The 17,118-nt window shown below is 34.7% G+C and overlaps 1 long non-coding RNA gene across 1 annotated transcript in view; it reads right to left on the bottom strand.

Annotated features, from left to right (window-relative positions):
* The window catches only part of LOC132792180 (uncharacterized), a 241,947-nt gene that overhangs the window by 213,938 nt on the left and 10,891 nt on the right, over positions 1-17,118 (bottom strand). The gene's annotated exons all lie outside the window — the stretch shown is intronic.

Below are 17,118 nucleotides of genomic sequence, written 5' to 3'. Positions count from 1 at the left end.
ACCAAAAAAATACGAAAAAAACCTTTCTGGCTGATATGCAAATAAGTTGATATACAACATAATTAAATTTCATTACAGCAACGCCCCGTGGACCAGAGTTTCTTTAGGATGGATACATATACAACGTACGATCTCGTACCTGTGGCATGTAACAAATTGCCAGCAATTAGTGGGGGGTATCTCAAGAGACAGAGAGAGAGAGAGAGAGAGAGAGAGCGACTGTCGGTAGACGACGCGTCGCTCAATCGCATTCAATGGACTTGGATTCGGATTCAGTTTCAGACTCGGATTCCGATTCGGTATTCGGCAATCGAATTGAAATTGGAATGAGAATTGGCCCGCAAATTGATGTGCGATGCCAAATTGGAGCTGCAATCCATTTGCCTTCTTTCCATTTTCGCATTTGCATTTGGATGACTTTATAAAGTTGTCAGACCCAAAGTGAGTCCCGTAATGAAATGCACAAATTAATTGAGACAGATTGCGTATTAAGGAATTGCATTTGCATAACATGCATCGAATTGAGCACTTCTTGATAATTTGTGAATCTGCCAATCATGCAGCGTTAAATGGAGTTAATAGGGAAAGCTGAGAGGAAAAAAGATGAAACAATTATATGATTATTGACAGTATTACAAATCAAAATCAGTAACGCAAATCGATTTGTTCATAAAGGAATTCTTTACCGAATTGTACACAAAATTCTGTGGGGAAATTTGTCATGAATTAGGGGAATTTATTCCCTATATAGTAAATATTATTTATACCGAATTATCTCTTCATAATTTGCTCTGTAAAATTTAACTAAATACCTTTATAAATTAAGAAAGAAAAACAGTGAAGAATCTTCAAAAGTATCTTTAAGGATTCATAATTTATAAACGTTTTTCATAAAAAGTTCGTTAGTTCTACAAGAGACAAAAATTCAAATTTCTTTATTTTATAGCTCTTAAGCAAATCTTGCGATTAAGGAAAATATTCAATTTTTATTTAGCAAAGTCAAAACATATTAAGCTACAACGTCAAGCTTAAAAATCAAATATATTTTAAAATATTTTTATTGTACCTATATTAACGCGAATGAACCAATTTTCTAGAATTATATTTTCTAATCAAATCCTTCTCTAAAAAACCTTAATACTTCAGGTTGGTTTATTTCTACTTAGTAAGCTTGATATATATCTAGATACATCATCAAAGATGATGAAAAAGAAAAAAAATTCTTTAAAGGCTGAAATAGAATTTGCAGAGTTATAAATTAAACAAGATTCTTCTAGAATTATAACTCATAAGCAAAGTATTAAGATTCGTTTATTTCCACTTAGTAAACTTGATACATATCTAGTTGCATCATTTATCGCCAGCATGTGCACTGAAAAATGATGGGAAACCATTGTAAAGTCACACGCAAAACGCTCGCCCACGATTAGCCCACATGCTATAGGCCAGCATCTAAAAAAACAGACCGATAAAACATAAAGGAAATGTATCTCAAGTAGAGTGCACTCGACTTGCTTTTCATACGACTCAAAGACGTCGACGACGACGACAACAAAAGAGGCCACCTTTCAGTTCCAATAATTTACCAATTAATCATATTACTCAACCTGAATCCAAGTCGAAGTTGGAGTCGGAGTCGGAGTTGGAGTCTTGTCCACCGAGTAGGAGGAGTAGGTCGGGTCGCAGTGCTCTCTGACAATAGGTGCTGATTGCTGGACCCGTCCCCAAACCCAAAACGAGATGGAGCGAACATGAAACGAGTGGAGCCTGGCCTCTGGTAACAACTGCCCCATGGACGTGATAAATGATTTCGATTAGTTTGTTCTTGTAATTCGACGCCTATAAATGGGTCTATGATTGAGCGCCGACGACTTCGTTTACGTCAGGCGTTGTCGACATCGTCGTCTGCCGATGTCGATGTCGATGTCGATGCCAATGCCGGCTGCACCCCTCTACCAAAAAACCATGGGAGAGGGGGATAAAAGAAGAAAAAAGCGGGAGAAACACAACAAGCGGCTTGTTGTTGCTCCTCTTGTGGTTCTTCTCGTTGCTGTTGCTGTTGTTGTTGTTGTTGTTGTTATTGTTGCCTGTAAGTCATTTGACAAATTGTCTATAATTGAAAGATTAGCTTTCCACACACAACACGGTTGACGTTGAGAAGAAGAACACGTCGCTGCAGTTGAAGTTGAGAACCCAGCAAAAGTAGCTGGTTCTGGTTTCCTTCGCTACACTCAGAGAAAACAGATGAACTTTTTCTTTTTAGAATTAAAAGCGAATTTACTAAAAAAATATATAATAAAATATTGTTCATTTGATTTGCTATTGAAACTACTAGCAAGTTTAACAAATAATTTACAAACAAATTTTTTAAAAATTTTATATATTAAGAAAATGAAATTTAGAATTCAAAAAAATTCATGTTTTACGACTATTATTCCAATGACAAAATAGAAAAAATCAGGAATTAGTTTGTTTGATAAATATTTAACAAAATAATATAAATTTCCTTAATGTTTATTTGTATCGTAAAAAAGGTAAAATAAAAGTATATCTATTCATGTTGTAAGTTTTCAATTAGTTTTATATTGTGATGCACTGATATCACTTCTCTTAAATGAATGAATATTACAAAGTTAAAGTAAATAAATAATAAATAATATGCACCTATTATTTCATTTAGTGGGACCGCAATTCAAAAAAGAAAGATTACGTTATGCTGGTAAACTTAATAATATTCTTTGGAACCATTTAGAACCTATTCTCACAGTGCATTGCATGCCCTGCCCCCCGCCCCTACACTGCCCTGCATTGCCTGGTTGGTGGTGCTAGGTAAGCTTATACGTTGCCGCTTATCAGCTGTGTTGCATCTGTTGCGCGTTGCGAGGTTTTATTAATCAAATTCACAAAATGGTTTTAGGGGCTGGCAAGTAGGTGGAGCGTGTTTACATAGGCAGCCAGCAAACAAGTGCCTGCCTGCCAGCCTCCTCTCGCTCAGAAGGCTCTCTGCCTGCCTCCCTCCCTGTCTCTCTCTCTTCTCCTCGTCGTATACGTAATTGGAAATGGTGTGAAATTCGCGTGCCAACAGACAGACAAAGAGACAGACACATAACGAGAGGGAGAACCAAGCTGTGTGTGTGTGTGTGTGTGAGGAGGCCACCAACACGATGCGAAACGGAACCAAAAAGAAAAAACCAAAAACGAAACTAAACTGAAACACAACGAATTGGAATGGAATGAAAAGGCAATGGAACGGCAAGCTCATTGGATTTTGTAATGCGTGAAACATGTCAGCGCAATGCGATTGCTTATCGCTGTCAATTATTCAAAAGCCAGTCACTAGACAGGCTTACAAATTACCCTCTTAAATATAACAAAATAAGAGACTCGCGACAGACCCAACAACAACAAGACGCAAGCGAAGATCACGCTGTAGTTACTTTGGGTGCGGGTGGAAAAGAGGGAGGGGGAGAGGAAAGATCCACAGACGATCAGAAAATTTAAATGTGGTGCGATTTCCTGGTTGGGATTTTAAGGCTGAGGCGACGGGACAAATTGATTGAGTTGGTGGAGTTACTCAGAATGGGAGAGTTAAGTATGAATGAAATATAATCTAAAAGACGAAATGTGTACGTAAATATTATAACAACATACAATGAATAGGTAATATTATCGGACTATTTATAATACTTTGAAAATAAATATCTTAAGTCATCACTTCCCATAATAAGAGGATTGGTAGAGAACTAAATATTAAACGGTTAGAAAAATATAAGGTTTTTGTAGATGCTTTTACAAACTCTTATAATTGGTTTCAATTTTTTTTGTTACTTTTAATATTTGTATTTTAATAAGTTCAGTATGGAACAAAATACTAAATTTCTAAAAAATATATACTCTTATGAAGTTTTAGTAGATATTCTACAAATTCTAAGAATTCACAATTAAATTCTTTCAATTCTTTAAATTATTTTCAATATTTCTATTATAATATATGTATGTTTGGTATAGAACTACATATTAAATTAAGAAAATTATATACACTTATGAGATTTTTGGAGATATAGAACTTTTTCCTCTACAAACTGGTTTCAATTCTTTGTATTACTCTTAAATATTAAATTTCTAAAAAAAATATACATTTATGAGGACTTTGTAGATACTTTTACCTCTTATAAATGGTGCCAATTCTTTTTATTACTATCAATATTAGTATATTAACATATAACCATTTACATACATTAATTGCACATATACTTATTTTAAAGATTTAAAAAAACCCAACTATTATTGCGCTGTACATAATCATTATCTCAACCACACATAATTGATTGATAAAGCCTAAATCTATTGACCGAGCGACACAATCAATGGCAATTTCAGCTTATAAAAGTCGCGGTAAATGCGCCAGCTCAACGCATTGTTCTACTTTATGGTTTGGTTTTGGCAATGAGTACGAATTGAATACGAGCTGAGAGCTGTGAGCTGTGAGCTGCGATTTGGCCAACTTTAATGGCTCGCATTAATTTTGCGGTTTCGTCTTCATTGAAAACTATTTAAGCCAAATTGTTGCGCTATTTTGTGCACATGATTGTTACAAATTGTTCAATTAAAGGCTTAAAAAAGCCAAGGCGAATTGGCCCGGTCCAAGCGCGAGACTTCGCATCTCTAGTCTTTGGCCTGGCCAAAAGACGCCTTGGCACATCGGTAGCCAGTTAGCCAGAGGCCAACACAAAAAAAAAGACTACACTTTTTTCCCCTCAGTTTTTTTTGTGTGGCAACTTGTGCAGGGATAATGGATGTGCGTTTAAGCAGCCAACTGATAAATCGCTGGACCGAACAGCAGGTGTCGCACCCGTGGAGTGTGAGGAAAAGTGTGAGAATATTGCGTGGAAAAAGCACAATTTCCACAGTTCGCACAATTTATTAACATAGCACCAAAAAAAAAGCGAAATTTTCATATGAAATGCATATAAATAAACACCAGCAACTGCAATAGCAACAACCACAAAACTCAATTGCCATGAACTGTACTGCAGTTCGGGCCTAAACGGAACATGGCCAACAGTCATTGTTGCTGTTGCTAGTGTTGCAGTTGCTGTTGTTGCTGTTGTTGTTGATTTGGCAATTAGGGGCGTGATTTTAGCCATTGTGCATTTAGCATAATGAAGCGCAATAAGTGTTAATTGGATTTGCATTTTGTGTGCTGCCTTCCCCTCACACCCTTGACGACCCCTCCCTTCACCCCCTTTGGCACTCTTGAACTCCCTTGCTACCAACTCAATAATGCACGTGGCTTGATTTAGTGCAATGAAGCGCATAATTTATGACTAAATTCTATAGTACGCTTGATTAAGTTGCGAAATATGCAATAAAATTTATTAAATTGCTAAATAAAGCGCCAAATACGAAAGGACGGAGAAACTTTTGCAGTTAAGTGAGCAAAGTTCGAAAAGTTAACTAAGGCAAATTGAAATAGTTGAGGAGATAACAACTTATCTTTAAAGAAAACTTTGATTTACTTTCGCTATTGAACTGTGAAATAATCAGAAACACTCTAAAGAGTGGGTAATATACACATTGAACATAAATGTAAAATGGAAAGGGAAAATTATTAAAATACGAATCATACAGCATTCAAAAAAATGTAACATGTAATCAACAGAAATAAGATCTGAATTGTATTCCTGGTCTAGTTGTTGTAAAGTTGTAAAGAAATTAAATTATAACTTTAATACAAATATTCTAAAATACAAAAGTAAAGAAAGCAAATTTCACCTGAAAACTTCAGGAAGACAACTTCAAAGACATGGAGACAATAAAATTGAATAGAAAATTGAACATCACATGACTATATTAATATCTAGTACATTTTTAAAAAGAAGTAAAAGTAAAGTAACAAAAACCAACATCAGCTTCCTGCAATTAATCAATATCCACTTGATCCATTAACTACCCAAACATAACTCATTCAAACAAAGACGAAAGTGTAGACTCAATTTGCTATAATTTAATGCTAACAAGTAGAAAAGCTACAATCGAGTGTGCTCGACTTTGAGATACCTGTAATATGTTTATCACAAAAATACTAACATAAGCCGAATGATATATTTTGTATACTTAGTATTACACTCAAAATATACCATCATAAAGTTGAAATATACCAGATTTTCATGCAAAGCATCTAAGAGCCAGTTTCCATACAAAAGTAATACTTCAATAACTTCAACAATTTCTATCTTATCGCACAGACAGACAAACGGACAAACTATATCATCAAGAACATATACTTTAGAAGGTCTGACATGCCTTTTTCTGCCAGTTACACAAAGTTATTGCCCTTTTTTTTATGGGTATCGGGTATAAAAAATGACTAAAAACAATAAAATGTTGGCCACCTTGCAAAGTGTGGGAATATTACATTCACCAATGGCTAATTTGGCATAGATAATTCAAAGTCAAGGAGGCTAAATGTTGACAACATTCAATCAATAAAAATGGGCTATAATACCAAATGGCTTATAGTTGAAATTAAAGTGAATCAAAGCACAAAAGTCAAATAGCTAAAGCGATAAAGAGAAAGTGAGTTGGTCATAGATCAAGTGCAGCTATCGCGATGGCCAATCAAAAGCAAAATGATCAAGTACTATTTGGTATACTCGTAAGTAGCACATGGGGAGCTAATGAAATTTGAGTGGGCAACAAGCGGCAAGCGCCAGGTAGAACACTAAACATGCAACATGCAACTTGCAACCTCACCTCTGGGGTCTGAGACTCGCGAGGAATCTCGTTGCTGGTTGGTTGGTTGTCTGCTTTGGGGTCTGAGATCTGGGCAATGCCATCAAATCATGATCCTCATCAAGGCCAAGGCGACAGTCAGCAAGTAATCAGCAGCCAACTTGGTTCAAGTCAAGTTCAGGTTGAGAGATGCTTATCAGCTGTAGACTGCAGACTGCCGAAGGAGCCACTAGCAGACCTCTTGTGTTGCACCAATTTATGATCGACAGAAGACCAAAAAGGAGCTACACAAAAAAAAAAGAGCAGAGAGAGAGAGAGAGAGAGAGGAGCATTGGGTGTTGGCAGGCTGCTGCCTGACTGCATCGACCACAATGATAAATTCTCATCAAAAAAATATTTCACACTGCGGGATATCATCTCAAATCCCCAAAGAGAACAGAGCTGAGATCTTTTGCTGATCAGATCTTTGTGTGTTTGGGGAATGCCACAAATATTTCTTGAAAATTATTAAAGATCATGCAAAGGCAACGAGAAGAGAAGCAAAGCAGCTAACAAACACGCGCTCATTTTGGCTTAATTAGTGAAACATGCCAACAAACTAACGTATGAACAACTTGCCACGATCCCGAATCTGGATTTTGGTTTCGTTACGTTTCGATCTTGATCTTGATCTGTTATACTACTACTACGAGACTACTACGACTACTTCTTCCTCTTCCCATAGAGCTCTCAAATATCGCTCTCAACTCGTTGTCGCGCACTAATTAAAATTTATATATTTTAAGCGCATAGTTTTCGCTCGAGTTTCAAGATTTTTTTTCGTTTGATTTTTGTGTGTATGTGTGTGTGCTTATATTTTATTGTTATTATTCGGTTTGTTGTTATTGTGTTGTGTATTACGTGTTTTCAGCTTGTTTCGGCAGCCATTGAACCAATAAATCTTGTAGATAATATGATTTTATTAACTTTTAAATAGGCAAAACATTTGGCGCCTGTGTCGTTAGACGGTTAACTAAATTTGTTGTTGTATTTTTTTCGCATACTCTGTAAATTAAGCTAAATTTGGTGGAGCATGCTGTGCCCAGATTATATTCGACGAGTGACAAATGTAATTAAAGAAATAAATTAATATCAAAAGAGTTAAAGATGAAGTTTCTTTTCAATTAAATCATATTTAATATATTTTATATACTACATATTCAATGATTATACTATTTACCTATATAAATACTAAAATTTATATGTACTCTTATTATCATGAAAAGTAATAAAAGTTTAAGTTATTTTTACACAAATTACATCTAATATATTTTATATACTATTTATTCATTCATTATACTATTTACATATATAAATATTTTAATTTATATATACTATTCTAATCATGAGAAGTAATTAAAGTTTAAGTTTCTTTTCAAATAAATCATGTTTAACATATTTTGTATACTATTATACTATTACCTAGTAAAAATACTAAAATTAACGTAAACTCTAATTATTACATTAAAAAGCCTAATTTTACAGCAAAACTTAAAGCAATTCAGATCTAATTATTTTTCTCAGAAATATGTACTCAATTTTAATGAATTTATTTACTTGGTAGATCATAAATTCCCATCTGATAACAGGGTATTGAATTAGTCATCTCTTCTTGGAATTGGATTTGGTTTGCCTTACTTTTTTTGGGAATATTTAAAACTGATGCCGTTTTGACAACCAAATTAGAGTACATACTGTCTGTTGGCTTCGTTCGTTCGTTTGTTTTTTTTTTTTAGCTGCATATTTATCGCTTTGGCTCAGCAAACGTTGAATTAATTAAGTATGCAAATGATGCTCGAGATTTGCGGTACTTGCCACGCACCATGATTATGATGATGATGACGCTGACGATCATCATAATTATGAACAAAAAAAATGTGTTTTCGTTTGGAATTTGGGACTGTTCGACATCACATTGGAAATTCCTTTGATTTTGGCGTTAGTTATTTTTATGAGGTGAGCTCATAATTTTACGTAGATTTATATATTTTTATGGTATTTTGTGGGTCAAACCCAAAAATCCCCAAAGTGATTAACGCGATTTACGTTTCGGTGATTTGAAACTGAACTGAATTTACTAATTAACTGAGAACAACGATTATTTATTAAATTATGACAAATTATTTCACCAAATAAAATTGAATATATTTAATTTAGCGTATCCGCATTCTAAGACTAAGATTATATATTATAATATATTATGATATAATCCGAATTAGCAACATAAGAATGACATAAAAATAAGGATCCCAATGAGTTTTAATCCGAAACTCATCCAAAAAAATATAAATATTTTGGTGTATAAATATTTATTTGTTATGTAAGTGTAGGGAAAAGGATTATATAATATTCTAAAATTATATAAGCTGTTGTAAGTTCAGAATCTCAAAAAAAACTTCATACTATTCTGTTCAACAGAAAACTACATAGTTTAAAAAAATATAAAATAAAAATACATAGTATTTAAAAATAATCAGAACTTTGTAATTTTATCTTTAGCATTTGTTTGAATTGAAAGCAAAATAATCTCTGGACTCAAAAGTATTCATTTAAACAGAAAACGGATTTAAAAAATATATAAACATGCTAAATAATCAGAATGTTGCAATATTATCCTTAGCATTTTCTTGAAATGAAAGCATATTTTATTTCTATATAATTTATACTGTTCATTTTGTGACTTAGCAAAGTAACAACAAAGAAAATAAGAAGCCACAAAGTACTAGTAATTTATAATTATACACTAAAAATAATTCCGATCTGACAATGTCTCATCGATAATCTGAAATATTTTTCGCAGACATGGCGCGAGTTTTATGCAAATGTGCCGTAATCCCTTGTTGACATCTGTCAATTATAAATGTCTCAACTTTGGCATGTTGCTTGGCAAATAAAACCACATGTGGCAGATGGGAACAACTGTGGCAAACTGTGGCAACAAAATCTCAAGAAGGCATAATGACAAACATAGCAAAAATAAGCGATAAAATGAGTTGGTAAAATTTCACCAAAATAATAAAAACATGTGAAATATGTTCGGGCAACGCGATGGTACGATGCAATACCGATTTTGAGATTTTATGGCCTATTAAAAAGCCTGAATCATTAAGCCTTTTTTTTTCTTGGCCAGCCAAAGCCACATGGTCGCAGTCTGGAGCCCCCAAAGCCCAAAGACCAAAGACGGTGTCGGAGTCGGAGTCAGAGTCGGAGTCAGCAGCAGCAGCAGCACAGTCGTCTTATCCTATGTCTATTCGCGTCCTAATTGATGTTAGTTCATAATTTTCCTTTGGAAAATGTAGCAATTAATTGCGTTGTCCATAAGACGCGTCGGTGCCCCACTGTGCGAGCCGCACATTGCGCAATGCGCCGCATAAAATGCCTCACCGTTCGTCCAATAAAAGTTTACAAGCCAACAAGAGTACCACAAAAAAAAAACACAAGTAACTTCGCAAAGCGTTCAACTCAAGCCGATAAACGATATACACTAGAAAGAGATGAGAAAAATCAATCTCTGTTAACTTATTAAAATAAATAAATTATAATTCGTAATTTCGAATTCATATTTTTATGCTAACTAACTTACATTTATATATTAAAACTTATTTTAAAATCTTTTAAATACATAGTTCAAATTAAAAATTCAATTCTTTGCGAACAAGCTTTCTATTTAAAGTAAAACTACATAAATTAATAATAGAAAAGAATAAGAATATTATCGAAATTTAGCATTAAAAATATTAGCAATGTTCTTAAACTTTGTAAAAGAAAAGTTTTCTTTTCAATTTTTCTTGTACACTTTTTTACCTTTACTTGAAAGCTGGAGAGCCAAACATTTTGTGCATTACTCTTTGTGCTTCATAACATACTTTATTTCGCTTATTTTCGTTTAGGAGGTATCGTATAATTTTAAGTTCTACGCTAATTAATTTTATTTGAAATATTAAATTAATATTATTTAAACTAAGAAATATTATAAAATTTGAATTATTCGTTCATAGAAGTTAAAATATTAAATACTGTAGAGTTATGTATATTAAAAATTCAATGAAGTTTTGAGATTTTATTTTTTTACAGTAAAAATGGGCAATACATTTTAAATTCTGCTCTACAGGATCCTGAAAATTGTATTAAGATTCACTTTAATTGCAATAAAAAATAAAATAGACAATAATTATTATCAAATTTTTTTTTTGTTTCTTAGAATATACAAATAATGAAATTTTTGGGCAAATCAAGACTAACACTTTTAAAAATTGGGTTCCCCATAAATTTAGAAAATGAGAATCTAACTGAAATCTATTTCCTTCCCGTCAATGACATTAAAGCAACGGTTTAATGTAAGTAAAAACAACTTAATTCTTTCTAATGAAAAAAGATATCTCTGTACGTTAGTGATACATGTTTTATGAATATTAAAAGTTGTATTGTTCATAATTATTTCGCATTGTCTATAGTCTATTATTTTATGTTGATGAGCGAAATAAAAAAAGACAGTACTAAACAAATACTGCTCAAGTGCATAACAAATTGCATATACCCTAAGAAACTCTTATTCCTTTTGGTGGGTGTAACGTAAGAAACATGTGTGGGGTTAACTGCGAGAGAAAATCGCTGGTCAACATACTTTAGTAATTAGAACAAGAGAAAACAATAAAGAGAAATAGAGAATCAGGAATATGACCGCAACATGTCAAATATATTAAAGTTTACGCTGATTTGCGACGAGAATAAGAAAAAAGCCTTAAAGCCATTTGAAACTAATAATGTTGAAGAGAGTTCGAGGGTTTTTATTTATTTTTGTTGTTTTTTTCTTTTTCGTTGAAGCCGAAGACCACCGCTGCTTACACTAGATCAACGTAGTGCTGTGATTTACTGAAAATTAAATTTTTTTTTCGCTCTCCCCCATCTGTATTTATTCCGCGAGAGGTCGAGAGACTGCAAGTTAATTATGACTGCGGTTTGTAATGGTGGAGCACACAGTCGGGATGATGGGGAGTAAATGGGGAGTATGGCTTGAATTTATGTCTAGTCGGAGAGACTACAGACTGGAGAGACTGGAAAGTTTAGATTGCAGGCAGAAGGGGGTTAAACAACAAACAAGTGCGCAGGTTATTTTCTGTTAATTAGTGTTACGTGATGATACCTCCACACACACACATGGGAATGGGTGGTGCCCAGCAAGACGAGAGTTAACCCACGGATTTAATGATCGCATGGCTGACAGACTGACGGACGGACAGACAGACAGACAGACAGACAGACGGAGAGACAGACCAAACAGACAGGTCAAACAGATGGTCGACGTTATAAACGCCAAAACTATAAACAATTGACAAGGAGTATGCATCTGCATTTGTCCATCTGTATGTATATTTGTATGTGAGCCAACAAATTGTGCACAATTTTCACCAATTTACAATTTTATGATATTGCAAACAAAACAACTGCAGCAAAAGCAAAAAGAAAACTTCATTAAAGCATTGCAAAAATAGAAACGAAAAGCACAAAAAAAATATTTATGCAGGCAATTTAAATACACATCGCACCGCAATAACAACAACAACAACAACAACAACAGCAACAGCAAGAGCCGAAAAATAAATAGCAAAATAATAAAGGAAGGTGTAAAGACTTAAAGCCTGCAAACCAAGCCGCCAGCTAAGACATCAACAACAACAACACTAACAACAGCAACAACAACAACAACTAATCGAACTGGTCATCAATTGGCCAAAGCCTGGTAATGGTCGCCCAACACAACGCAAAAACAAACGGCACAACAGGCCAAACAGAGTCTTGGCCAGGCCACGAGTCGATTCCCAGTCCAGTGCAGACCAAGCGATCGATCGACAACGGCAACGACAACGTCGAAGTCGAAGTCACCTCCAAAGCGGCAGCCGCAGCCGCATCGCAGCAGCAGCAGCAGCAAACGGTCAAACACAACGACGATCGATCTTAACAGTCGCCGATGACTTCGACTTCGACGTCGCTGTCGCTGCAGATGCGGCTAAGCAGAGTCCAGATCCCGTCACAGGCAACGGACAACAGCCAAAGTGGGTGATGCGACGACACACATGCGCAGACAGCAATGCGCACAGTGTCCTCGACTTTAATATGAAGCTCGATATTTTGAACAACAATTATTTCATTTGAAAAATTTAATGGAATACAAAAGATTAAAAAAATGTTTTAGCATACTAAAAAAAAAGGAATATACAAGTAGTATCAAATTCTTCAGCTGATAAAATTGCACTAAATAAAAATCAGCGCAATAAAGTATAACATTCTATTTTACCGTTCATTACATTTTGCACAAACTACTTTGTAAATTCTAAAAAAAATCGTTGGAATTTCTAGTCACTTGATAAAAAAACATTTAAAATGAAAATTAATAAAATTATCAGTTTTGCAACTATACATTTTACAATATATTTGTTATTATATTAAGCTCTTGTTTTTTGCTCATTAGCGTATTTATTTATAAACAATACGCAAGTTTATATTTTCATCGTTTATTAAAAAGTATAGCATACTTTCGGGTTTAATATTTTGGGCGCCAGTTATAAAAGTTATAAACAAAGACTTCAAAGTATTTTGCATAAATTACATACCAAGAAAAATAAGATACTATCATAACTAATATCATATTGGCATTTCTGACATTATTAATATAACAAAAAAGAAGTTAAAATCTTAAGATTGGTTATTGTTTATTGTTTATTTGCCAACAATTTGAGGAATTTCGCACATTCTCAATAGATTTGTTCCGGTTCTTAGAGAATTTCATACATTTTTGAATGTGTTGACATAATAATAATGTTGAACATAATGGATATAAGATTGATTCGTTTCTAACAAAAAAATTCAAAAAATCAAAAAAGCAATCGCCTGACATAGCTATTTTCTATTTTTGTAGAATACATTGATCTTTTTAGCTCTGTGCAAAATTCAGTTTTAAACTAAATTATTTATACTATATTAGTAGTAATAATATAATATATTTTATAAAGTCAGAAGATGCCACAAGGCAACTGAAAGATTAATAGTTAGAGAGTTATTTTCTATTTTTAAAATAAAATTGTTTAACTTTACGTAAATAATAGAACTATTCAAACAAAATTCAAATATACTAATTTAGCATTTACTGTTTCGAGAATTCTAACAATTCTAATGAACGAACAGATAGTTCAGCAAACGTGATTTAATCGACTTTGTTTTTTAAAATGAATATCACAATAATACCTTAAGTTTTTATGAATTCTAAAAAAAATTTATTTCAAAATTATATACATCAAGTAATCAAGTAAAATGAAATTTTCATGTAAACTGATTAAAATAGAGCTTAAACAATTTTTTTACTGCTTTCCAATAAGCTGCGGCCCACTGTAAGCTAACTGTGCCCCGCCCTGAACCACCCGCAAAACGGTTCAACACATGTGAACGCCAAAAAAACCCAAAACGAAGACGCAGCAGCCGCTGCTTTTGGCCACTTCCCCTTTGCCCTCCAATCCAGCAACACAGCATGGACTGTGACCGTATGGGGCACGTTGCAAGTCGCAAGTCGCGAGTCGACGGGCGGCCGATTCACCTGTCGCTGCTTTTTGTTTGCTTTACGCAGCGCAGTCGGCAGATGCAAATGGGTGGAGCAGCAGGCAGATAAAGAAGACAACGCAAAAGAGAGAGAGAGAGAGTGGAGGAGAGAGTATGAAAAGGAAAGAAATTGAAGAGAGAACTGCGACCTGGTCGCTGCTTTATGCGAATTCCATGAATTTGATCATTTTGGTGGAAGCGTATTAGATATTTGGCATCTTGGCGTGCAGTTGCCATCAACCACAACAACAACAACAGTTGCACAAGTGACTGACGTACAATGCACAAAAAAAAAGTGGTTGTTGTTGGCTTTGGCAGAGGTCAGCGCACACACGTGACCCGCTGTGTGTTGCATGATCGATGGAATTGCCACAGCAAAGCCTAGAAATAAAATGGATTATAATTATTATGCTGTGCACAGTTCGTGGCCAAGACTGGGACAAGTTTCAGCGGTCAGAGGGAGGGAAGCAAAACACTTGGCTCACTTTTATTGTCAACCAATAAAATAGCCAAAGACGAAGACGAAGACGACGATGACGATGACGACGGGCTTACAACTTGCATGGAATTGATTTGGCCCGCAGCGGCTATTAACAGCAACAAAGCAGCGACAAAACGAAGTGGAAACCCTCAAGAAGCTGCAGCCAAAGCTGAAGCTGAGGCTGAGCCTGAAGATGAGTCTGCTGCAGTCCAATGAGGCTGAGTATGATGATGTCGATGTTGATGTTGATACAACGGCCAGCCGGGCGGCAGCAACTGCAGCAGCAGCAGTTGACATCAGGTGCCACTTTTGATACAGTGAAACCTGCCTAGGATCACGATTGCAAATGCTAATCAACTAACCAAAAAAAGTTTAAGTAAGCAAACACCTCGCATAGATTTTGTAAAAATTAAATAAAATATATCATTAAATTAAATATTTTATTTTTTAATCTAGTTTTGAATTGGAAAATAAATTAACTTCTTTAAGTATTCGTAAAATTATATTATTTACAACAAAAAAAGAATCAGACAGTACAAGATTCCCTAATTTACAGCCTAATCCAAATTCTAATTTTTACTTTAAAAGAAATATTGAAAAAAATGTCAGATTTCTACATTTTTCATTTATATAAATGAAGTTGTAATATTTGGTTGTGTAGTCTTGGAATAAAAATAAAATAGTTTATGAAGAAGTAATTGAAGCATTTATTTGAGCTTTCATGATAAATGAGATATTTAAAAAAAATATATTTTTCAATTAAGAATTTTTTTAAATTTCAAATTAATTTTGCAATACTTATCTCAGTTTGTTCTTATCAATTATTGACAAGCCTATAATAAAATATTTCTTGTAAAAAAGAACTAAATATTTTGCATAATAAATCCTACACAAGCAGCAAATATTAATTAGTATAATAAATATTGAAAATGTCCGCTATGTGGTTGTTTCACTGTACCCAAAATTCCAATAAGCATTTTTGTAGGCTAAAAGACACAACAGTGCCATACTGCAACAACAACAACACAACAACAGCAAATGCAACAGCAGCGGCAGCAGCAGCAGCAACGTGGCGTTGTAACAACATAAACAACCGAATACTATTTGGCCTTTTGCACCTTTTTTGGCATGAAACAACTTTGGCAGCGAGGCAGGCAATGTGCATTGGATGAGCTGTGTTAGCCCCCAAAGATCTTTATTTCGGTTCGAAGGATGCCCGATGATCGCGTATGCAGCTAGACGACAACAACAACAACAACTACGACGACGACAACGCCCCGAAAGGCACAATTAAAATTTCACGCTTCGCTGCCGCGTTTTCAACCTAACCCCAAAAAGGGGACAAGCAGCGCGCCGCTAAAACACGCTGACCATTTTCGGCAGTGGCCGCCGCGGCCTGCCAAAAAAAAAAAAAAAAGTGCGGCGTCGGCATCTTTACTTTGTAGCGGCCGGTAGAGAGGGATATGTATATAGTATGCACTTACCTATTGTAAGTTAGCGGTAGCCGCCAACTTAATGCCACGCGTGCAATTTGCAGAGGCCGCAAGGGAATTGCAAAGCGCGCAAAGCAGCAACACACATACACGGACACCTACACGCACACTTGTTAATGAGCTGGAGCTCGTGCTAATTACTGATGCCGGTTTCAACAATTGCAAATGGCCGACGGCATCGATAGCAAAGCAAATGTCAACAGGGGCACCAAGTAGCCAGTTAGCTGATGTTTAATGTTCAAATTAATATGCACAGATTTAAATTGCCCGGCGATCAACAAACACTTTAAATTCAAATAAATATCTCACAAACATAAATAAGCCGACAAAATCAACGAATTCCATATTCGACACTTGATTCCACTACACAGCTGTATAAGGTACGCACCGCCACTTCACCATATTATTATTATAATTATATAATTTATATTTTTAACCGCCAAAATAATAAGCTACTTTTCCAAAGTCTAACCGACGCGACAGAAAAAAATTAGGTTGCCACTCTGTTAGCAAGGGTTTGAACCTATTTCACACAGTCTGGCATCGCATTTGGTATTTTTCGAACTGCAAACTGCTGTAGCGAATCTTCGTTTAATTTCCAATAAATTACTTATTGTTCCAAATATTACTATATATTAGTAGAAATTTGATTAATGGAAGAAGAACACTCGAATAACAATCAAAAAAAACTTTTGAAGTAGACTATATTCTGTATAAGCTACGGAATGAAAAAACTGTTTGAAGTGGAGAGGCTTTTTATGCGCATTTTGAAAATATACC

The sequence above is a fragment of the Drosophila nasuta genome, chromosome 3 (genome assembly GCF_023558535.2).
Source record: "Drosophila nasuta strain 15112-1781.00 chromosome 3, ASM2355853v1, whole genome shotgun sequence".
Taxonomy (NCBI): domain Eukaryota; kingdom Metazoa; phylum Arthropoda; class Insecta; order Diptera; family Drosophilidae; genus Drosophila; species Drosophila nasuta.
Note: the sequence above shows the minus strand (reverse complement) of the source record. Positions and strands in the feature narration are given on the sequence as shown.